The sequence below is a fragment of the Rhinatrema bivittatum genome, chromosome 7, assembly GCF_901001135.1.
Source record: "Rhinatrema bivittatum chromosome 7, aRhiBiv1.1, whole genome shotgun sequence".
NCBI lineage: Eukaryota > Metazoa > Chordata > Amphibia > Gymnophiona > Rhinatrematidae > Rhinatrema > Rhinatrema bivittatum.
Window position 1 is genome coordinate 183,522,393 of NC_042621.1, and position 22,063 is coordinate 183,544,455.

At 40.0% G+C, this 22,063-nt stretch overlaps 1 long non-coding RNA gene across 1 annotated transcript in view; it reads right to left on the reverse strand.

Moving 5' to 3' along the window:
• Positions 1 to 231: 231 nt before the first annotated feature.
• The window catches only part of LOC115096183, a 93,323-nt gene continuing 71,491 nt past the window's right edge, over positions 232 to 22,063 (reverse strand). Inside the window, exons 4-7 of the long non-coding RNA XR_003857998.1 lie at positions 17,976 to 18,130; positions 16,921 to 16,985; positions 13,279 to 13,337; positions 232 to 1,071 (exon numbers count right to left, since the gene is read on the reverse strand). This is a non-coding gene — a long non-coding RNA (uncharacterized LOC115096183). The remainder of the gene's footprint in view (positions 1,072 to 13,278; positions 13,338 to 16,920; positions 16,986 to 17,975; positions 18,131 to 22,063) is intronic.

Genomic DNA, 22,063 nt, shown 5'->3' on the forward strand with positions numbered 1-22,063 from the left:
TAGATGGTGCTCGACTATATTATTTAACCAATGAAAGTATACTGCAGAAATAACATAATTCAGGGTCACCCTTGCATAAACTTCTGAGGTTTTGCGGACATCTATACTTGATGGGTACAATAATACTCCATAAAGACCCAGTTCTTTCTTGTCATAATGTTTAATCATTACATTTATTTCTTTTACATTTAGATCATAAATTGAACCTTTTTTCCAATCAACAAAGCAGTTTATGTGTCTGTTAGAATAATATGCAACATATGATGCATCCATAAGTGTACTGAAACACATATCATAATATGATAAAATCCCTCTGGGAACAATTCTAATTTTTTTAAATTATTTTCTGTCCATGTGATCATAAAGAAATATGAAAACAATTATATTTCTAGAACTTTGCCTCATTCTGAAACATACACATGTCATGAATAATGGGCCAATATTTAGATTTTAATTTAAGTGTCTGAGAAGAAAATAATGGAAAGAAAATAAACAGAGACGTCAGCAAGTCAACTCCGGCACCTAACCCCATGAGAACAGCTTCTAAAACCCAGTTCTTCCACCAAAGTAAACATACAAAATGTTGTTCGATAAGGTTTTAAAAGAGGAATATTTATATGCAGGACTAGTGCAAATAGATTCATTTATTTGTCCAGCAACTGGATAAATATTAATAGACTGTCTCAGAGGAGATATGTGTTTCACCTTCATTCCACATGTCACCAGAATCAAACAATTTGAAATCTTCAGCTTAAGCAGGACCCTCTATCAAACAGTGTAAATCAGTCCAGGAACCATTTGGGGAAGGCAAGAGGTTCCTGAGATGTGGTAAAATTAAAGGCTGCTGATTTGTTCCTGTCAGCTGCCTGGAACGAAATAAAAGAAACACTCCGTGCATGTTCTGCATCAGTATCCGTAAAACAAGGGAGCAGGCAAAGGGACCGGGCAGAAATAGAGCTAGAGACAGCAGCATAACAAATTACAGGAAATGTACTTTTCATCTGACTAATAAATGTCATACCCAAGAGGCTTGGGGGCTCTATGTTTCTTTCTTTCTTTCTTTCTTTTTTTCTAGAGAGAATAAACAAGACAAATATGCAGTATAATAAGTGGGATCAGATTCTTGTGGCTAACACATGAAGGGGCCTATTTACTAACTCATGTTAAACCCATGTTAAACCCAGATATATAGCATGTTATATTGACTCTATTCAGAGAGAGGTGTGTACTCTCTCTCTCTCTCGTTTGTACATTCATGATTTTAAGTAGAAAATTCTTTAAAGAATATTTAATTTGCTGTACACAGTTCTAGTGTTCATCATATTGGTCCTAGAGAAAACTGGACTCTGCAGTTTGTCACACTTTTTGTAAAACATACATAAGAATTATATTTAAAACATTATTATATATGAGCTTTCAAAACCAGATAGGTCCCTTTAACTCTGTAGTAAATGAGAAGCAGGTACTGAAGCTACAGTGTCAAAATTGTGCAAACAATTCAATATCCAACTCAAACTGGGCCAGTTTCAGCCTGGCTTGAATTTGATGGAAATTTTGGATTTTTTCCAGTTTGACAAAAAAAATGCTTTGGATTTTTCAGTGACCAAAAGGTAATTTTAGGATGTACTTTAGATTTGTTTTCAAATTCTTCACTTAAAAAAGTTGAGTTTTCAAGACAATTCAACGTTCAATGTTTTTCTGGGTTTATTGAATTTTTCAGCAGTCCTGTTTTGTTTTCTTTCTTTTTAAACTGTCTCCTTCTTCCAGTTCAGTCAAAACCAGGGCTGAGATCCAGTGCCATGGGCCTTAGGGGGTCATTTATCAAACTGCGGTAAGGCGTTTTCGCATGTGTTAAGGGCTTATCGCATGCGATAAGCCCTTAACGCATGCGAAAACGTGTTTACCGCATGCGATCGCACCATATCGTATGGTGCGATGCAAATTACAGAAATGGGAGGAGTAGGGGCGGAGAGTGGGCTGGGTTAGGCTGGCTGCGAAGAGGTATCGCACAGCCATAACGCAAATTTTAACAACACCTCTTTCAGATGCATTAGGCTGTGCGATAGCAGCCGTGACCATGCGATGAAGTGTCTTCGCCATTTGCGATGTGTCCCTAAGGCTTAGTTTAGACAATTTGAAGGCTCCAGAGCCCCGGGGGGAGGGGGAGAGAGAGAGAGAGAGAGAGCGAGAGAGAGAGCCTGGCCAGAATAGCTGGTTGACTGCAGGAAATACTTGGCACTTATCGCAGAATATGAACTGGTATCGCACTAGCTCTTCGCACAGGTATTTATCGCCAATTGCGATAAATACGCAATTAGCATAAAATACGCCCCTTTTCCTATCGCGTGCGGTATTTACCGCATTTTGATAAATCCAGGCCTTAATTTGCAATTAACCGGGGTAGTTTAGTCCTGTTTTATATCCCTCTGTCTTCCTCTTCCATTGATATCGATATCACAGCAGCAGTCCTAAACTAAGCTTATGCATTCATACTCCCTTCAGAACATACAATCAGGATCCCTGAGTCCGGCTGCTAAGTGATGAATGAGGTTTTCCTCTGCATTTTGCCTGGGCAGCCCAGAGAACAGACTCAAAGTCAGGTCCCTCTGCATGGCAGCACATAACAATGCTTCCGTGTCATCAGTCCAGCCCGGCAAACCTGAACATAAGTACCAAGCTTTGGTGCCAAACCTAGGCACTCTATTGAGGTGCTCAGCCTTCTTTTGAATGTTGAGTTGCTGTATATATGATTTATGTTTATCTGTATTTATTGATGTGCCCTGTTTTTAATTTTAATGCACATTGTACTGCTTTTTTTTTTTTTACCAGCAGAACAACATGACCCAAACTGAATTTTCTTTACATTTAAATTACATAGTAAAGATATTGTGAATTTTATGAAACAAAGGAATTTTACATTCTGCATACTTCATAAAAACCTAATAAAATGTGCAAAATTTGAGAAGTTGCAGCAACCAAAGGGTGATACTTAAAAAGCCAAGAAAAGTCAACTGAAAAAGAGGCTTAGGAAACAAATAAAGAGCGGTAAGAGAATAAGCACAGGGAGGGTAAATTACTTCTCCAATGTCACACAGTGGGATTAGAATATGTCACTAGGTGTCATAGGTCAGCTTTATAAATATACTACTTGTTCATATGTTCCAGGAAAATCATCTAAAATTCATGGCATTAGGTCATGACCTCAAAGTATTATGAGATAGAAATATTGCTGAGACAAGAAGCTTAAAAAAAGATGAACATAAACCAAACATGGAATACTGTATGTTTTGTTTTGTTTTGTTTTACCATGGAGATTGCTTTTTTCCATCAGTATGGAATAGCTCTGAAAGATTTACTCTGAGGTTACAAAGTTTAAGAAAAAAAAGTTCTGGATGGTCTTTTTTTTTTTTATCAGTAGTATATAGCACTTCACGTACATGATGACATGATATTAAGTACTTACAGCAATGGGGGAACACATCACAGAAGAATATTATAGTAAGGTGTGCAATGTCAGTGATAATGCTACCAATATCTTCTAATGGGATTCTTACCATTTCTGCTCCCCTCCGTGAGATGTTCTTTGTTCTTATAAGATCATTTCAAAAGAGAAAGAAGGGGGGGGGGGAGGGGTGAGAGCTCCTAGGAGCCCCTCTCCAGTTTATCACTGTGTATTTTGATAAGATTGCAGATAGCAGTTCTCCCTTAACCTTAGCACTTTCATCTGTCAAAAGAGCTCAAGCTTAGTTAAAGGATGTTTTAGTTATACACATCCTCTTATTTTGGGGGTGACCTCATATTACCTATGTCCGATTCTTGTGAGTTTCAGCGTTATTATGTTAATCGTTAACTCACAAGCTTTATTATATTGATGAAATTGCTTCAAGATGGAATCCTATTAGTCCCTTAAGGTTGCATATTTAAAAATTTCATTAGATTTTTAAAGATGTAAGGTCTACCCAACTTTGTTAATTTTTTCTTAGCTCTATCACATAATCTTTAAACACTTCCAAGTCTGATCTTCTGAAGTGTATTAACACATTATCATGCCTTAAATGGCTGCATTAAGGTACTAATGTGCATTAATCATAATATATAGATTTTCATTACCATTAATGCAAAAAAATAAAATCACCATAACAGGTGAAAAAGAGCTCATTAATATTTAAATGGATGACTGCAAATCATGTTAACCTGCCTGGTAACATAGTAGTGTAGTTATCTTTTTATGAGGGCATCTGTAGGGTAGCACACACATATACCAATATCCCTGCTCTGCCTGGCAAAATTTGTTTTCCCAAATTCACAAGACACACAGACTTAGCCGGTCAGAAAAGAGAATTGCTGGAAATATTCCTGGGGCAGGCTTTATATTTAGCTGATCAGGGCCAATTTTTGGTGCAGACTGACTAAATTTCATCGGATAATATGCCAGTCACACAAATGGCTCCCCTAAATCTAGCCAGATAAATTTGTTCAGTTATATTGAGGTGAATATTCAGCCAAAGACCTAGCTAGTTTGGAGTGGCTAAAAATTCAGTTAAAGATAATTGGCTAAAATTACTCAATTATCTTTGCTGCTTAGCTCTTTACTGAAAATTGAGCTGTGAGGCTTTACTCTCTTTAGTGAATACCACACTAAGGGGCTGATGCAATATCGGGTGCTGAGCTCAGCACACAGCTAAACAAGCAGTTGGACGCGCGTTTTGGACACGCTAGACATATGCCCAATGCAATATCAGGATCAGCATGCCCAAAACACGCGTCCATACTTGCGTGTAGCTAACCGTGCTCATCACATACAAATGCCATGTTGATGAGGCTATTAGCTAGTACCCCTGATGTAAAACAAAATATGTGGCTAGTGTGCACATTTTAATGCTCAAAAATTAATGCTAGCCCAGAGCTGGTGTAAAGTTTTGAGGCACCCCAAGCCATGCTCAGAAGAGCAAAAAAATACAGTTTTTTTGTGGTTCTTCCTATTTAATATTGCTGCAATACCAAGCAGGAGGAACCACAGAAAGCTGCAACAACAAAAACACAAAACAAAACAAAACTTGACAGCGGACAGGTTAGGAAAAGGAACGCTCAATTTGCAAGTGTCCATTTTCCTAACCCGTGGCTGTGCACCGGTTGGGAAAATGAACGCTCAGAAAATGGAGTGTCTGTTTCCCTTACCTGCACACAGCCACTTCTGGGTGTTCGATGGCAAGGACGCGCTAGGGATGCACAAATTATGCATTGCGTGTCCCTTTTAGCGTGCCAGCTCATTAGACTATTAGATCGAGCGCCCAAGAAAGGGGATGTGTGGGGGTTCAAAAAACATGCGTCCAAGTTACATGCATGATTTTGCATGTTTTTTGCATGCATGTTATTGCACTGGCCCCTAAATGTGGCACACTAGCACGTATAGAAAGCACTGCATAGTACAAATCAAATCCTTTTGCTGGTACCTTTCATTTATTCAAATGATAGAAATTCATCAGTCATATCAAATGTGTAGTTAATTTCTCTGACTGTGTATTTAAGCTCCCCCCTCAACCCTCCTAAACCTGTCCCGAGTTGAAAGTGTCTCCTCTTACAGCATGTCATATTGACTCTATACAGAGGTGTTCTCTCTCTGTCTCTTTCTCTTTGGCTATCCTGAGAGCACTCTCCCTTCTTTAGCTCACTAGTCAAGATTTATTTTGGCAATCACTCATCTAACATCTTGGTGACTTGGCCTACTCATCTCAGCTGTGAATTTATCAGGAGAGCTCTGATGCATGAAATACCAACCCATAAGAGAATGTCAGTATTTGGAACCTTTCATTCAAATATGCCACTCTGATGACTGAAGTATAGCCAAGGTAACACCAGTTATGAACAAGGGCTCCAACAAACTGCAGATTAGTGAGCCTGTTGTGCTTTTCAGAGGGGTAATGCCAGGCAGTTGCATTCAGAGTCTGCTGAGTTGAGAATCTATATAAACATCTGCCCAAAAAGGTAATAACAATTGGGCAGACTGGAGAAATCAACTGGTCTTTGTATGCTATTATTTACTATGTGACTGTAAGCTTATTTGTGGATTGAAAGCAGTCTAGTTAGATACTTCTGAGTCTTATTGGAATGGAGGCAGATTGAAGAAAAGCTCTTCTTGCTTATTTAAGTGAAAATTATATTGTGAATATACATGCTGGAAAAATACTGGGAGGACACTGTTGTTTGGACCTAATTACTAATGTAGCAGTTGGAGTTACTTAAATCTTTAAATCAGGGAATTATACATTTCGGTCACCTCTTTGGACTGAATGGATAAGAGTTCTTTCCCAGGAGAAGAAAGCTAGAGAATTTCTTCTCCTTAACAGTTTTTCTCATGAAGAGTAGAGTGATAGGAGAAAGATAGTCCTGTCCTCGAAGTCAAAAAACTGAACAAGGCTGAAGGAGCAGGAGGTACTCCGACATGTCTATGGACATAGCTAAATAAGATTCTAAGACACACAGCTACAGGTTCAGAGAATAAAGTCCATATGGGGATAATCCCATTGATAGCAAGAGTGTGCTACTCTGCTTGAAGTGACTACCTGTTCATGGTACCATTGGAAGTTGTTCGAGAAAGAAGGTGTCCAGTTCTATGGCTAAGTGTGGCTGCTGAATGTGGCCAAATATTGAAATGGCGCCACTTAGCCAGATAAATCTAAACTTATCTAGCCAGGATGTTAGACGAGTGATTGCCAAAATAAATCTTGACTAGTGAGCTAAAGTAGGGAGAGCACTCTCAGGGTAGCCAGAAAAAGCATTTCATGGACTCACTCCTATCTCTGAAACCCTTCAGTACTGACCAGAGTCTCTGGAGAACCTTGCTTATGACCACTCCATCTGACAAAGTCTTATCCATACCGGCATTACAGTCTACAAGCAAAAAAACCCAGTAGAAGCCTAAACTATAGAAAGAGCAAACTATTCCCTAGATTCATCAATTGCTATAAATATAGCAGATAAATCTAAACATATCTGGCTAAGGATCTGATTTACTAAGGCTTTTCTTCCATTCTGTGCTATGGGAAAAATGCTTAGTAAATGTCCCTCTAAGTGGCTCTGAATATCAATCTCCTTAAGACATTCTGCAGTTCCTAAACATTTGCTGCTGTTTTGACTTGAACCAATTTTGCCTCATCTGCCAATTTGTTTATGTCATTTGTCCCTTTCTCCAGATCATTTATGAATTTGCTAAAAGGCACAGGTCCCAGTACCTACCCCTGGGGCACTCTACTAATGATCTTTCTCCATTTTGAAAACTGACCATTTAGTCCATCTGTTTCCTGTATTTTATCCAATTACCAATCCACAAAGCACACTACCTCCAATTCCATGACCCCTCAATTTCCTGAAGAGTCTCTCAAGAGGGACATTGTCAAAAGCCTTCTGAAAATCCAAATACACTGTACCAAATGATGTTCTCTCTTTCCTCTAGATTTATCAAAAGGCTATAAACATAGCATAAATAGCACCTGCAATAAAAAGGGGGCGTGGTTAGGCTAATTTCCCTGCTCCCGCATCGCATAGGTAATTCTCTGCAAGGCATGATACATTTATTGCACCTGTGCTATTTTTCACTTCATTCACTGATTAATACCCTGCAGGCATGTTACCGGGAAAAGGTTTTTGTTGCATATGGAGACAGGGAGAGAGAGCACATACCTCTATATAGAAATCAATATGTCACTTTTTATTTATACCACTGTAAGAGGGGGTACTTTTAAGATTCAAATGGCAGAAAATCTTCAGTGATGTCAACTTCACTGTTCGTACCTCTGACTGTTTATGTAACCGCCGCCCCCCCCCCCCCACGAAGCCTACACCGAGTTAAAGGTGCCCCCTTTTACAGTGATATAAATAGAGTGACATATAGATTTCTATATGGAGGTTTTCTCTCTCTCTCTCTCTCTCTCTCTCTTTTAGCACAGAAAAAAGGTATAGTTATTTCTATTTCTTTTATTTATTTATTTATTTATTTATTTATTTATTTATTTAACATTTTTATATATACTTCTAGCATTAAAACCTGCATTGCTATGTGTTACTCTATCACATTTGATGTTAAGAGCTGCTCGTTACCATTAACTCTGCCCAAATATGTGTTGTGCTGTTTAACATATGGATTATGGCTCTAAGACTAAATGACCTGGTTAGTTAGGAAAATCTTGTAATTTAGATCCTTGTCCTACTTAAAATTGGAATGTCAGCTCCATCAATCATGAAAAAATAAGATACAGAGTCAGATGAGTGTCTTGCAAGATAGAGAATTTCAGTATTATTAATGTTCAAAAAGAAGCTTGTATTTAGCTAGCCAGTCTTTCAAAATTGTCAAAGATTGATGAACTTTCTCCAAAATGTTGCTATATAAGTTTCTTATTGGAATAAAATAATTGGATGACATATGGGGACAATATAGATATTGAATAAAGATGCAGAATAATCAGAGCAGGCAGAAACGTAAATCTGCATGTCTTTGGTCAAGTTGGCGTTTGCCCCTTTTTTGGTAAGTGCGGTAATGGGGGCGATATAGGTGGAGTTGTGAAGGATGCATTGTCTATAATAGTTAGTGAATCCCAGGAATCGCTGAGTTGTTTTGAAGCCCACTGATTGTGGCCAATCCATCTTAGTGGAGCATTTATAGGGGTCAATTTGTAGGCCCTGCATTGATATTATGTACTCCAGGAAAGGAGTTCAGTTTGTTCAAAAGCACATTTTTCCAATTTGACATAGAGGGCATATTCATTTAACCGCTGAAGCACTGTCTTGACATGTGAGCGGTAGACGTAAAGATTTGGTGAGTAGATCAGACCGTCATCCAAGTAAACTGTGATACAAGTATATAGTAGGTCTCGGAATATGTTGTGAAGAAAATTTGAAAACCCACCAGGGCATTATAGAGGCTCCTACAGGAAATCTGGCTAATCTCCAATAATGTTTTAGAAAATGCTTGAAAATGTTCTTTTATAAAATATTTTTATATAAGATATTATAGATTGTATTTTATGATAATGGCTGTCTTGTTATGTTATTGTGTTTTTAAGAAATATTGTATAAATTGATATTTTACATCACTGCAAACACTGGAGTGGCAAAGTATAAAATCTTTGTAAAATAAATTTTAAAAATAAACATAGAAATGACGGCAGAAAAAGACCAAACGGCCCATCCAGTCTGCCCAGCAAGCTCCCACACTTATTTTCCCATACTTATCTGTTTCACAGACCACCAAGTTCAGGGCCCTTGTTGGTAACATTTGAATTTCCTGCCACCCCCTGCCGTTGATGCAGCGAGTAATTTTGGAGTTGCATCAAAAGTGAAGCATAAGGCTTAATGGTTAAGGGTAGTAATGGCTGCTTCAAGCAAGTTACCCCGATGCTTGTTTACCCAGCCTGCACAGATCAATGCCTTGTTGGATGTTGTCTGAATGTAAATCCTCTTTTCCACATTTCCCCCTGCCATTGAAGCAGAGAGCAATGCTGGATATGCATGTAAAGTGAAATATCAGGCTTAATTGGTTTAGAGTAGTAACCGCTGCAATAAGCAAGTTACCCCCATGCTTATTTGTTTACCCAGACTGTGCAGTTCAGTCTTTGTTGGTTGTTGTCTGAATGCAAATCAACTTTTCCACATTTCATCTTGCTGTTGAAGCAGAGAGCAATGTTAGAGTTGCATTAACTGTGTGAAGGCTTATTGAGTAAGGGTAGTAATCACCAGGTAGTAGCCAACATTCCAGCAAGCCACCTCCATGCCTCTTCTCTTCATTCCCATCCTCTAGCCTTTATGGATCCACAGTGTTTATCCCATGCCCCTTTGAAATCCTTCAAAGTTTTAGTCTTCACCACTGTCTCTGGAAGGGCATTCCAAGCATCCACCACCCTCTCCACGAAGAAATACTTCCTGACATTGGTTCTGAGTCTTCCTCCCTGGAGTTTCAAATCATGACCCCTAGTTCTACTGATTTTTTTCCAATGGAAAAGGTTTGTTGTTGTCCATGGATCATTAAAACCTTTCAAGTATCTAAAAGAGTGTATCATATCACTCCTGCTCTTCCTCTCCTCCAGGGTATACATATTTAGGTTCTTCAATCTCTCCTCATAAGTCATTTTATGAAGACCATCCACCTTTTTGGTTGCCCTTCTCTGGACCGCCTCCATCCTGTCTCTGTCCCTTAAAATACTCATAGCAACCATCTCTTTTATTAAAAGCAGTTTTCCTCTTGTCACCCTCATGCATCTGTATGAGATTATATGCCCCCTCGCAGAGCCAGCTTGGTGAAGATTGTAGCTCATTGCAGCGGGTCAAACAATTCAGATATTAGAGGCAGAGGTATTTATTTTTTATGGTGATTTCATTTAAATCCCAGTAGCCAATACATGGGTGTAATGACTTATGCAGTTACATGGCAGCCACTGATCATAAGCATATATTCAGCGGCTGCTATTTAACCACATAAGCTTTACTTATGAAGCTAAATAGCACTGAACACATTTTGAATATTGACAACATATTGTTTAATTTTCACTTTTGTATTAACTTGTGATTTTATTTATTTACATATTTATATTTCTTGTAGTATGCAGTTTTCAAATGAATTTATCAATATGGATCACAATAGAACATAGACAACTCAAAAAGTGAAACATAAAAACATATGATAAATATCTTGTATTTTAGTTAACCTGCTGTATCTGTTAAAGAACATAAGAAGTTGCCATACTGGGTCAGACTGAGGGTCCATCAAGCCCGGCATCCTGTTTCCAACAGTGGCCAATCCAGGATACAAGTACCTCACAAGTACCCAAACATTAGTGGTTAGCTTTAGGATATTCTTGATCTGATTAAATTATGGAGGAGATTATTTAATTAAGTACTTAATACTCTTTTTATGTTAATGAATGTCGATGTAATGGCCTTATTTATTTATTTATTGGTTTTTATATACCGCCGCTCATCAGAGATATCACGTCGGTGTATAGATAACAAAAACATACGCCGGAGCGTTATACATGGAACAAGAGTAACAGTTGAAGTCTTATACAAAGCAACTAATAAAGAACAGAAATATAACTTAAAAACATATTTATAACGTAACATGTACAGCTTAAATTAACGGTAAAAATGGGGATGCTGAGAGGGACAAAAACTATAATTTGGAAGGAAAAAGGCAGAGAGAAGGCGTAAAAACATAGAGAAAGCATATGAGCCTTGTTTAATGTTTATGATGTTTTTTATTTAATTTCATTGTACATCAGTTTCCTTATTGGTTAGGTAATTGATAAAAATAAAATAAAATAATAACATAGTAACATAGCAAATGATGGCAGAAAAAGATATAAATGGCCAGCCTGCTGACAAGATTTTTCAGGGTTATTACTGCCACTGTATGTAGGTTACCTCCATGACTTCTGTTTAGGTTTGTAACTGCCTGTTATCCCAGTGCTTCCTTACTAGCAATCCTTTGCATGTTTATTCTATGTCTTCTTGAATTCCAGTACTTTTTTTCTCCACCACCTCCAGTGGAAAGGCATTCAAATTATTCACCATGAAAAAATCATTTCTGACATTTTATCCTGAGTCTACTCCCTTAGAGAATCATATCATGCCCTCCAGAATTTACTTTCCATTGAAAAAGGTTTACCTCTTGTGCATTACTTGATATTTTTCAGGTATTATAATCCTCCTTCCCCCCTCTATCACCTCCTGTAGGTTATATCTTTTAAGACTCTTAATTTTCATGCTATTTGTTTATTTGTGGCATGCTATGATAAACCAGGTTCCTTTTGCCTTAAGCTTATTGTGTGTTGGCTCCTTACAATTTGGACGAAGCTGCATCCGGATCTGCATGATGTCGTTGGGCCTGCCAAAAATGGTTTTTCAACCCTGCCAAGAATGCAAGCCACCACAGCCACGGTGAAGGAATATAAAAATACAACAAAACCCCTGTATGCTCATCTGGAAATGAGAAATGTTCTGCAAGAACCAGCATCCAGCGCTCAAAGTGCACAAGGGAGGGGAATTTTAGAAAAATACGTGTGGCGATGAAATCGAGCCTACACCCTAACCCTATCTTTCCTCCCTCTTTCCCTCTCCTCCCTGACCTCTAAACCTACCCTAGCTATCCCCAAATTGTTTGTTTACTTACTGCTCCTCCGGAACAGAAGTAAACTCCGTGCGCCAGCCGGCTGCTGGCACGCACTTCCTCAGAACAGTGTCTAATGGCACTGTCCTGGCCCGCCTCACCCCTCCCTGCCCAGACAATACCTCCGGCCTGCCCCTTTTAGCAAGCTCGGCACTTCTACGTGTTTCGAGGGCTATGCGCATGGCTGGGCCCATTCTAAAATGTGCACGCACACGCAAGGCCTGGCCACATGCGTACCCCTGATTTTACCATGCGCAGGGCTGTGAAAATTCGGGCTTATGTGTATTTAGGGATGATAGATTTTAGATTAATTTTTTGAGCTGGTATAGTTTAGTATTTGCAAGTGTACATAATTGTGTGCATTTAAGGAAAAGTTTGGATTCATTTTGTGAGATAATAAACTTTAGTATTTGCAAGTATTAGCATTGTGAGTTTGCAAAGGTCACTTACTTGATTCTCACCCAATAAAACGGTATCAGCTACCCATTTCTGATCCTTATTCAATATATCATAGTGAGAGGAACAACAAAGCAACCATACAAACATTTTTTTAGAAACTTTGAAAGGTCATAATTTACACTAGGCTGCTGGAGATGGAAGGGGATTTAACATAAATAACCTGCTTGCAGATCTATTGCTTCTCAATAAAACCCATTCAAATGCTGCAAGAGGAAGATAAAAGACAAAAAAAAAAAAAAATCCTTGCCATTTCATCATTTAGCACCAGATATGGCCAAAGTGATTACACCTCCTTCACGCTTCAGTATCTCAGGAGAAACAGGGAATACAAATACATCATTAAAACAAAACAGAAGGCAACCAAGTGTGAAAGCAGCTATCTTGTGCCTAAGTGGAAAGTCAAATCTAGTTTTAACTTCAAAGCACCAGCACTAGATTGAGCCTTCAAAATATCAAGTTCCATGTTTTCTTATTCTATTCATTCCCCTTTAGTCTTATTTCTGGGTTTCCATTTTTTTTTGTTGCAATATATTTTACATTATATATTTGCTTTTATAGAATAAAAGGGACACATCTTATTAAAGCCATGGCCTCTGTTTTAACAAATCTCTTTCCTTGCAATTACTCTTCAGTTGCTCATGATGTATTGATAGTTTACATACCTCAGAGTGATACCATCATGGGATCCTGAGAGTGATCAATCCAGGGATGCCCTTCTTTCCTAGAAATTATAATGTGATTAGCAAAGTAGCAGAAGTATTACAAATAAAAACCATTTTTTGCTTGGAATTTTAATCCCTGCTGTACTTGCCTTGAGGTTGTTTGGACAAGGTGAATAATCAGAGTAAATAAGAAATTCCAACCAGAACTAAGCCTACTTTCCGTAATGTGCGTGTGCATGGTCTGCATATATGCATGAATCTGGAAAACAACATCACTGGCAGAATGATCCCACCCGCCTGGCGTGGATAGGACACCAGGCACAAGCTATTAGGGACAAATTTGTGTACTTGAAAAAAAAGTCACAAATTCACTGAAAAACATTCTCTTGGCCCTTTCATCTATAATCCAAAGTTTACTCACTCCCAAAGTGCACTCCATCTAGGGCTGCATGATAATACTCATAGGGCCAGATTTTAAAACTTAGACGCAGGCGTAGATTTGTGCGTGCAACCAGGTGTGCACAAATCTACGCCCAATTTTATAACATGTGCGTGCAGCCACACGCATGTTATAAAATCCGGGGTTGGCGCGTGCAAGGAAGTGCACACTTGTGCACCTTGCGCGCGCCGAGCCCTAGGGGAGTCCCAATGGCTTTCCCTGTTCCTGCTGAGGCCGCTCCGAAATTGGAGCGGCCTCGGAGGGAACTTTCCGCCACCCCCCACCTTCCCCCACCTTCCCCTCCCTTCCCCTACCTAACCCACCCCCCAGCCCTATCTAAACCCCCCTTACCTTTGCAAAGTTGTGCCTGCCTCCGCCCTGTCCATGCCCCACCTTCTTTTTCAAGCCCCGGGACATACGTGCATCCCGGGGCTTGCGCGCGTCGCCGAGCCTATGCAAAATAGGCTCGGCGGGCGCAGGAGACTTTTAAAAGGGTTAGGTGCATATATTACACGCGTAACCCTTTTAAAATCCGCCTCATAGTCTCTTACAGTGCCAGCAGAGTTTGAAGACACGTTGATACAGCATCAACACTTCCCACCCATTGGCGATAAGAAAATGTAAAAGAATTTCATCTAGACTGTTCACACACAAAAGTACTTTTTGCGTTTTCTTCAGCGCTCATGAAGAGGGTCAAACTAGATTGCTCCAGTGTGAAGTAGAAAACATGGAATGGCTGTACAAAAGCCTAACAGTAAATCATTAGATAACTAGATCTGGATTAAAGCAGAGTTAGATATAAAAATTCAGATTTGCTGATAACAATGAAGGTTGAGCTCATTAGTATTCACACTAAAAATGGTGCACAAACAGGATTTCACAATCTAAAGGGGCAATTTTCAAATAGCCCACACAGTTTCAAACTCCTGTTAATGCATGCACTTTACACCCCCCCCCCCCCCCCACACACACACACACATTGTTTTTCAGGAAAATAGCAAGTGCAAAGTATGCACACAACTACTATTTGTTCAGGTGACCAAGTGATGATAAAATGGCACATGTACACTTGCAAATCAAATTGCATGTGCTGTTTTTCTCCCTGTCTTAAATACACCCCCAGGAGCACGTCTTTTCCCAGTGGCCAAGAGTGCACATGCTGTGGAAGCCCGTGCATACTCTTAGCCGGGCTGAGGAAGGTAATTTTCAACCAAGCCATTGTGCCTGGGAAATCACTATTTACCTATGTGAATGGCCATGAAAATTGCCTTCACAAAAATGCATGATTGTATTACATTTGAACGCAAGGAGCTGGCGGGTAGAAGAAATCTCTATTATATGTCAGTTCGTTGCATGGTATATAAATATCAGACTGTATGTAAGCTAGCTGTTTGTTCTACATAAGTTTTGTCTGCTAACAAGAAAGACACATGCCTGTATAATTCTTATTGTCACCCTGGGGAGTAACCTAAGGCTGCTGCAATGCAATAAAATCAGATAGTGACAAATTTGTATTTTATTGCACATTAGGAGTTCAAACCTGTGCTTGTTCAGACATGAGAAGACAGTTTCAAATGATCAGATAATGACTTCTGAATGTTTTCCGTAAAGTTGCAGTTGTGGCTTTGTTCAAACAGCTGCTACCAAAGGAAATGGTGTATTTAAGGTTACATCAATAGTCAATGATGCCTTAGTTTCACTGAAAATAAATGTCAAAAAATGAGTCTTCTCTCTCTCACCAATTTCAAACATGACGTGAATCTGAGAAATTTAAGAGCTTTAGAGGAACTAGTTAGTAAACTCTGCAAATGTGCTTAATTCAAATATCAAAGTTTTTCACTAAACTTAAGTTCAAATTATTCTGTTTTGATTCCTGGACACAGGACTTTTTGAGTAACATGGCCTGGCCTTCCTTTTGGAGGCATCTTTCTACACACAGCTTGAGTCAACACAACTAGAAGGCAAAGAAATATAAACAGAAGATTTTGGATATCAGGGGCTGCTGATTTATTCAGGTTAATAACACATGATAAGTCTTGAATAAGCCAAAATAAAACAAAAAATATACCCCCCCCCCAATTGCCTGTTCAGCTTGGAAAAGAGACGGCTGAGGGGGGATATGATAGAGGTCTTTAAAATCATGAGAGGTCTTGAACGAGTTGATGTGAATCAGTTTTTTACACTTTCGAATAATAGAAGGTCTAGGGGGCATTCCATGAAGTTAGCAAGTAGCACATTTAAGACTAATCGGAGAAAATTATTTTTCACTCAATGCACAATAAAGCTCTGGAATTTGTTGCCAGAGGATGTGGTTAGAGCAGTTAGTGTAGCTGGGTTCAAAAAAGGTTTGGATAAGTTCTTGGAGGAGAAGTCCATTAATGGATATTAATCAAGTTTACTTAGGGAATAGCCACTGCTATTAATTGCATCAGTAGCATGGGATCTTCTTAGTGTTTGGGTAATTGCCTGGTTCTTGTGGCCTGGTTTGGCCTCTGTTGGAAACAGGATGCTGGGCTTGATGGACCTTTGGTCTGACCCAGCATGGCAATTTCTTATGTTCTTATCCTATCCATCATGTCCTAGCAAGGTGGACCACCCCTTGCCCAGTCTAGTCTTCACATTACCAAAAAACCCGCACCAAAAAATACAAACTTTTCCTTATTTCTTTTTTTGTTTTTTTGTTATAATTATTATATTTTATATTTTTTTAATTAATTTGTAAATAGTTCTTTTTTGTCACCTTTTTCTGTGTGTTTCCCACGTTATAGTGTAATAATTTAATACAATTCCCTTCATTAATATTTAAAAAATATTTAATAGGGTGGGTGCGGGTTTTTTGGTAATGTGATATTTGGTTTACCCCCACGTCAGTGGATAAAATTGAGATTGTCAGTCTAGTCTTCAGGCAAAAGCAGCTCCATACTACACAGACTGGGCCCTAGCCACATCCCTTCTAGGCTACATTTTATCCTGTGTGATTAGCACAATTCACACAACACTGTCATTAGCCAGTGCGACAGCCCCTTACTTGCAATGAAGAAAAGGAGAAAGCTCATTATGCACATCCTCTCTGTATTCTTCATGACCAGACCGCAAGCTTTTTATAAAGGGTACAATGATATGCTACTGAAAATGACTGTTGACCATATATGTACATTGTAGCTTGAGAACTGGTAGGTGCAGAATTTGGTCGATAGAAATACCTGAGAAAAAGGAAGGAGATGGCAGGATGTAAGTCCCGAGTCTTGGTTTCTCATTAATGGTTGACCTGCTCTTGCCAAGAGAAAAAAAGAAATCCAAGAAGAAAGTTAATAGCTTTTAGTGATGCTTTTCATGATGCTTTTTAATTTCATCATTTTGATTTAAGCTCTTAGTACCTTGTAATGTTAATCTTTTATCTATTAGCCTTTTACATGGCATGCTCTTTGGGTTCTCTATCTAGGTTGGAGGGTCTTTGGGTTGTTTGTGAACTTAAGGGGTTACTCAGTGGTATGTAGTGGATCAGTCTTGAATTGGTGGTCTCAGGATGCCTGGGGTTTACAGTCTTTGCTTTATGGCACTGCTCTTAGTCTTCCCTAAGTATAGGCTGATTGGCTTGAGAATAATGTGTAGCTTTATTGTCATGTTTTCATCTTCTGATTTTCCATGGATACCTTATATATGTATAGCCCCACGTCCGGGACTGGGCTGCTACCTGATGGGGCCAGAAAACATTTGAAGTCTCTTAGGGGCTGGAATCATTCCTGGCTAGCTCTTAAAACACCGACCCTCCCCCAGCCCCTACAAGGGTTTGGATGCTTTGTTGGTGGGGGGAAAGATTTACTTTCAGGGCACAGAGTGCTAAGGGTGCCTTTCCTTTTCTTGTCCCTGGGAGGGGGGGGGGGGGGCGGTCTCACTTCATATGGGTGCTGTGGGTGCTAATTTAATCAATCCAGGACCACTGTGTTGGTGTCTAATATAAAAGTCTTTACTTGAAGTATGCTGAAGAAGTAGTTAGCACAATAAAACAGCCCCTCAGTACCACAGTCTTTTCTCTATCTGTGCAGGAGTCTTTATATGTTGGCAAGGGAGATTTCCAGCCTCCTGGGTTAGGTAAAGTGTAGTTCCCAAGTGGGCAGCGTATCCTTAGGATGGACAGGAAAACCCCTTCTAATACTGGTAACATCCTGTCTCTACACAGAAAGTCCCAACCTCTCTCTCTCCAGGGGTGAAGACTCCGTTTGGATGTCCTCAATGGTTTTAATTTGTTCTTACTTACAGTAAGCAGTTCTCTTTCTCTCTTAATCTTTGTCCCTTGTGGATCCCAGATGGGTGAGATCCTCCCGGAAACAGAAGCTCAGGATGTTCCTTGTTCCAGGCAGGAAGGAGAGCAAAATCTTCTTACTGGGCTTCCAGAAAAAAATCAAACTCCTCCTGTCCCCACAAAATAATAATATTAACACCGGAGTTTGATCTTGCATCGGGTCCTCCCCTCTATGGGGCAGGTCTTTCCTATCCCTGGGCGCCCCAAACACCATGTTCCCAGTGCCATGCGTCCAGGTGAGGCTTAGGTGTCTCACAAGGCTCCTATCACAAAAAAAATTTCAAAGTCCCAAAATGTAACCTAGGACAAACCACTCTGCACCTATAGAGTGGGTTACAAAAGTGGAGTCCCTGACCCAGCCCAAAGGGTCCCAGGCAGAATTGAGTCCAGGCCTCCAGACCGGCCAAAATTCCAACTCAGAGAAAATCTCCAACCTTCCTCCAAAATGGGCAAACTATACCGCCCCCCTGAGCTCTCTGTAGAAAGCTGCTTATAAACCTCAAAGAAGGGGGTGGCCACTCCAGCGCCCTCAAAGGGAGGAGCTGCATTGAATGGATTCTCCCCTAATTATCCCTCGCTAACTGTATTAGCTGAAATAAGGCTTCACCCATGACTTACTGTTAACGTGGCCGTAGGGTCCGTTACATATGTCTAACAATGTGTGCAGATTTTATGCACCACTTTGGGTGGTTCCTACTAGTGAAAGCAGTTTATAAATATATTTAGATAAAATTAAGACACTGTAAATGTAATAGGACTTGAGAAAATTTAGGGAAACACACTTTCTCTAGATACAGATTTCTCACAGAGTGGGGTTCAGTTTGATAAGAAAGTGAACTTCAGAACTATAGACAAATTAGCATTCTTTTCACTGACAATTATTGCTGTCATTCAATTTGCCTCACCTTATTTACAGTATTTAAAGATTTTCATTATATGATACATATTAAATAGAAATAGATAGCTATACACATTTTACTATATCAGAACTACTGTTGTATTAATAGTCGCTCCTCTTTGCATCTGCATGAATGTCCACAATTATCAGCCATACAAGGCACAACATCCAGAAATACATGGATTTTACTAAGGATGAAGTAGTTTAACAAACACTTTTACAGAATGGGGAAACACAGTTTTACTGATTGCCAGTAAATGAGATAATTGGGAAATCTCGGTGGTTTCTAGTTTAAATGTATTGCACAAGCTGGAATTCGCTTGAACAGTGGGTCAGGCATAGTGACACATTTTTGGCAGACCCCCATCCTAATAATTAAAACCAGTAGTGCTGGAAAATTCTAAAGTTACAAAGAGATCACTTGGTTTCATTCCTATACTGGTTTGCCCAGACAGAGCGAGTGATCAGGGTCAAGACCAAGCAACATCAACAATTGTTTTATTTCTTTCCTGTCACCTCACAAACTGATTTTGTTTTTCCTTTTAACTTGTTCGTTTCTGTTTCGAGGAATGCCCTCAGATACGCCGGAGCCCAGGTGATGAGTTACTGGATGTGCATTATTGGTGGGAGGCTGAGCAGTTTTATGGCTGTGCAATATTAGTCTTGCCACCCTTTGCTTTTATTGAACAGCTTATGCCCTCAGGAGGCATCTATGAATTACTCAGGCACATTTCTTCTTGCCTTGGGCTGACAGGGCAGATGGAGTTGAAATGGGAATTTTTGGTGTCTATGAATAAAGCTGCTGCATTAGTCCGCTGAGATAGGTACAAGCACATTAAAAAAAACCTCTTCAAAGTCCATCAATCGTCTTCTTCGCAGCCCCTTCACTTACTTTCTTCAGGAGGAACAAACGTTTGCTCTGACTGGTCTACCTACAGAGCTCAAACCTCAAGCTCACAGGACTGAAAAGAACTTTCTACTAGTTTGAAATGATTTTAAGATGTTCTTTTAAACAACTTACCACACATAGAGGTAGATCTTCAAAACTTACGCGAGTGCGAACAAATGTACGCTGGATTTTGTAAGATACGCGCGTATCTTATAAAATCCAGGGTTGGCGCGCGCAAGGGGGTGCACATTTGTGCAACCTGCGCGCGCCGAGCCCAGCGCGGCCTGCCTGTTCCCTCCGAGGCCGCTCCGATTTCGGAGCGGCCTCGGAGAGAACTTTTCTTCGCCCTCCCCCCACCTTCCCCTCCCTTCCCCTACCTAACCCACCCCCCCGACCCTATCTAAACCACCCCCTACCTTTGCGAGCGTCGCCGGTAGCCCCGCTCCGTCCTCCGGTCCCGGGGGCTGGTCCGGAAGCCTCGACCACGCCCCCGGGTCAGCGCCACACCCCCCGGGCCCGCCCCCAAAACGCTGGGGCACGCACCCGAAACGCCGCATCGTTTCGGGAACACCCCCGGACACGCCCCCTCCCTCCCCTTTTCGAAAGCCCCAGGACTTACGCGCGTCCCGGGCTATAGGCGCGCCAGCGCGCGCGGGCCTTTTAAAATCCGCCCCATAGTCTTTTTTCCCTGATTGACAAGATCTCTGCATTCCTCTCTATTCCTTTTTAATTCCTATTTCACTTTATACAGTATCCTCCAGTCAATGGGATTTCCAGGTATTTGACAGGATTCACGCGTGAAATGGGGATTAGAATCTGTTCTAATATTTTCACAATGGTCATCATGGGATTTTGTAGACAGGTTTTTGTATATCCTGTACCTCCCCACCTCTTGGGACATCCTCAAGGTAGAGGTACAAATGGTATAAATTGCCACTAAGCATGTGCAGTAGTCAGAGGGTTAAGAGATACTGAAAAGGGAAGGAGAAAGCCAGATGTCTGGTGGAGCAAGAGGAAAGAGGATTAAGGGATCAACCCTATATCTCAGAGGGTAGAGGACGTTTTTCTTTTGTTTTGTTTTTAACAGGAGAAGACTTGGGTAGATCCTCAAGGCCTAAACAAGTGAAGAAGTTTTGGAGATTAGATTTTGAGTTTTGAGAGAAGATTTCTTGGATGAACTCCTAACTGAGAGGGAGCTCCCCCTGGAGGAAAGGACTGGATTCCTGTGTTTGCATCTTGCACCCAACAAACAGCAAGGAGGAAGCCAGATTGAATTTTCAGAAAGATTTGTATTTTTTTGTAGTTTTTTTGAGCTTTTGGAGAGTTGTTGAAGATTCAACCTATTTTGAATCTGGGGAATGTTTTTCCTAGCATCCCTAGCACCTGCTGGAATTGGAAGAGAATTTACCTACCATTATTGGGGAAAGCATTTTGGACCAGGACACAGCTAAGAGCAGGAGAGTCATCAAAAGAGGCACCTTAGATAGATAAATCTATTCTTTTCCTGATCTGTATTTTCCTTATGATATGTTTTTATGATTTTTAGAATCATTGCATGGATCCTAAATTTCAAATTTAAGGAAACTATTTTTATTATTTGAACACCACCTTTGGACTCTGAGCCTCTTTATTCAAGTGTCTCTTTGGATCATCATACCCATCTTTTTTTAATTTAATAACATTTCTAGATCACTTACTCCTGATTTAGTTTAAGTCACCCAAAGTGGTGTACAGCAATAAAATAACATAATACAATAAAATAAATAATAAAACATCAATCAGTGGAATCAGTGCAAATTTTGGAAGTATTAAGCTATGTGTGTGTGAAAGAGATTGTGTAGCCTGGGAATCCCACCACAGCACCTTAATCTGGAGGCTCAGGCCTCCTCGCTGGTGAATCCCAGCCTCCAGAGCTGAAGCTGTAAAAGTGTTTTTGTGGATCTGAGAGTTAAGACAGCCCTGAGACTTTATTATGACCCGTCAATTAGCTGGCACAAAACCAAGAGGGAATTAAATGTAGTTCAGCATAATTTAATTTACAGCACTGTAAAGATTTATGGTACCAACTGATGATTAGAAGGAAATGCTACTTATGAAAACAGCAACTGATAGGTAACTAACAAATGTTTGAAAATGAACTAAATAAAAATATCTTGATCTTGGCTTGAAAGGATGGCAATCATAGGCTTATTAGAGCAATCTTGGCTCCCCCCCCCCCCCCCCCCCCGACTATCTGTCAGTTCTTGTAAATAATCT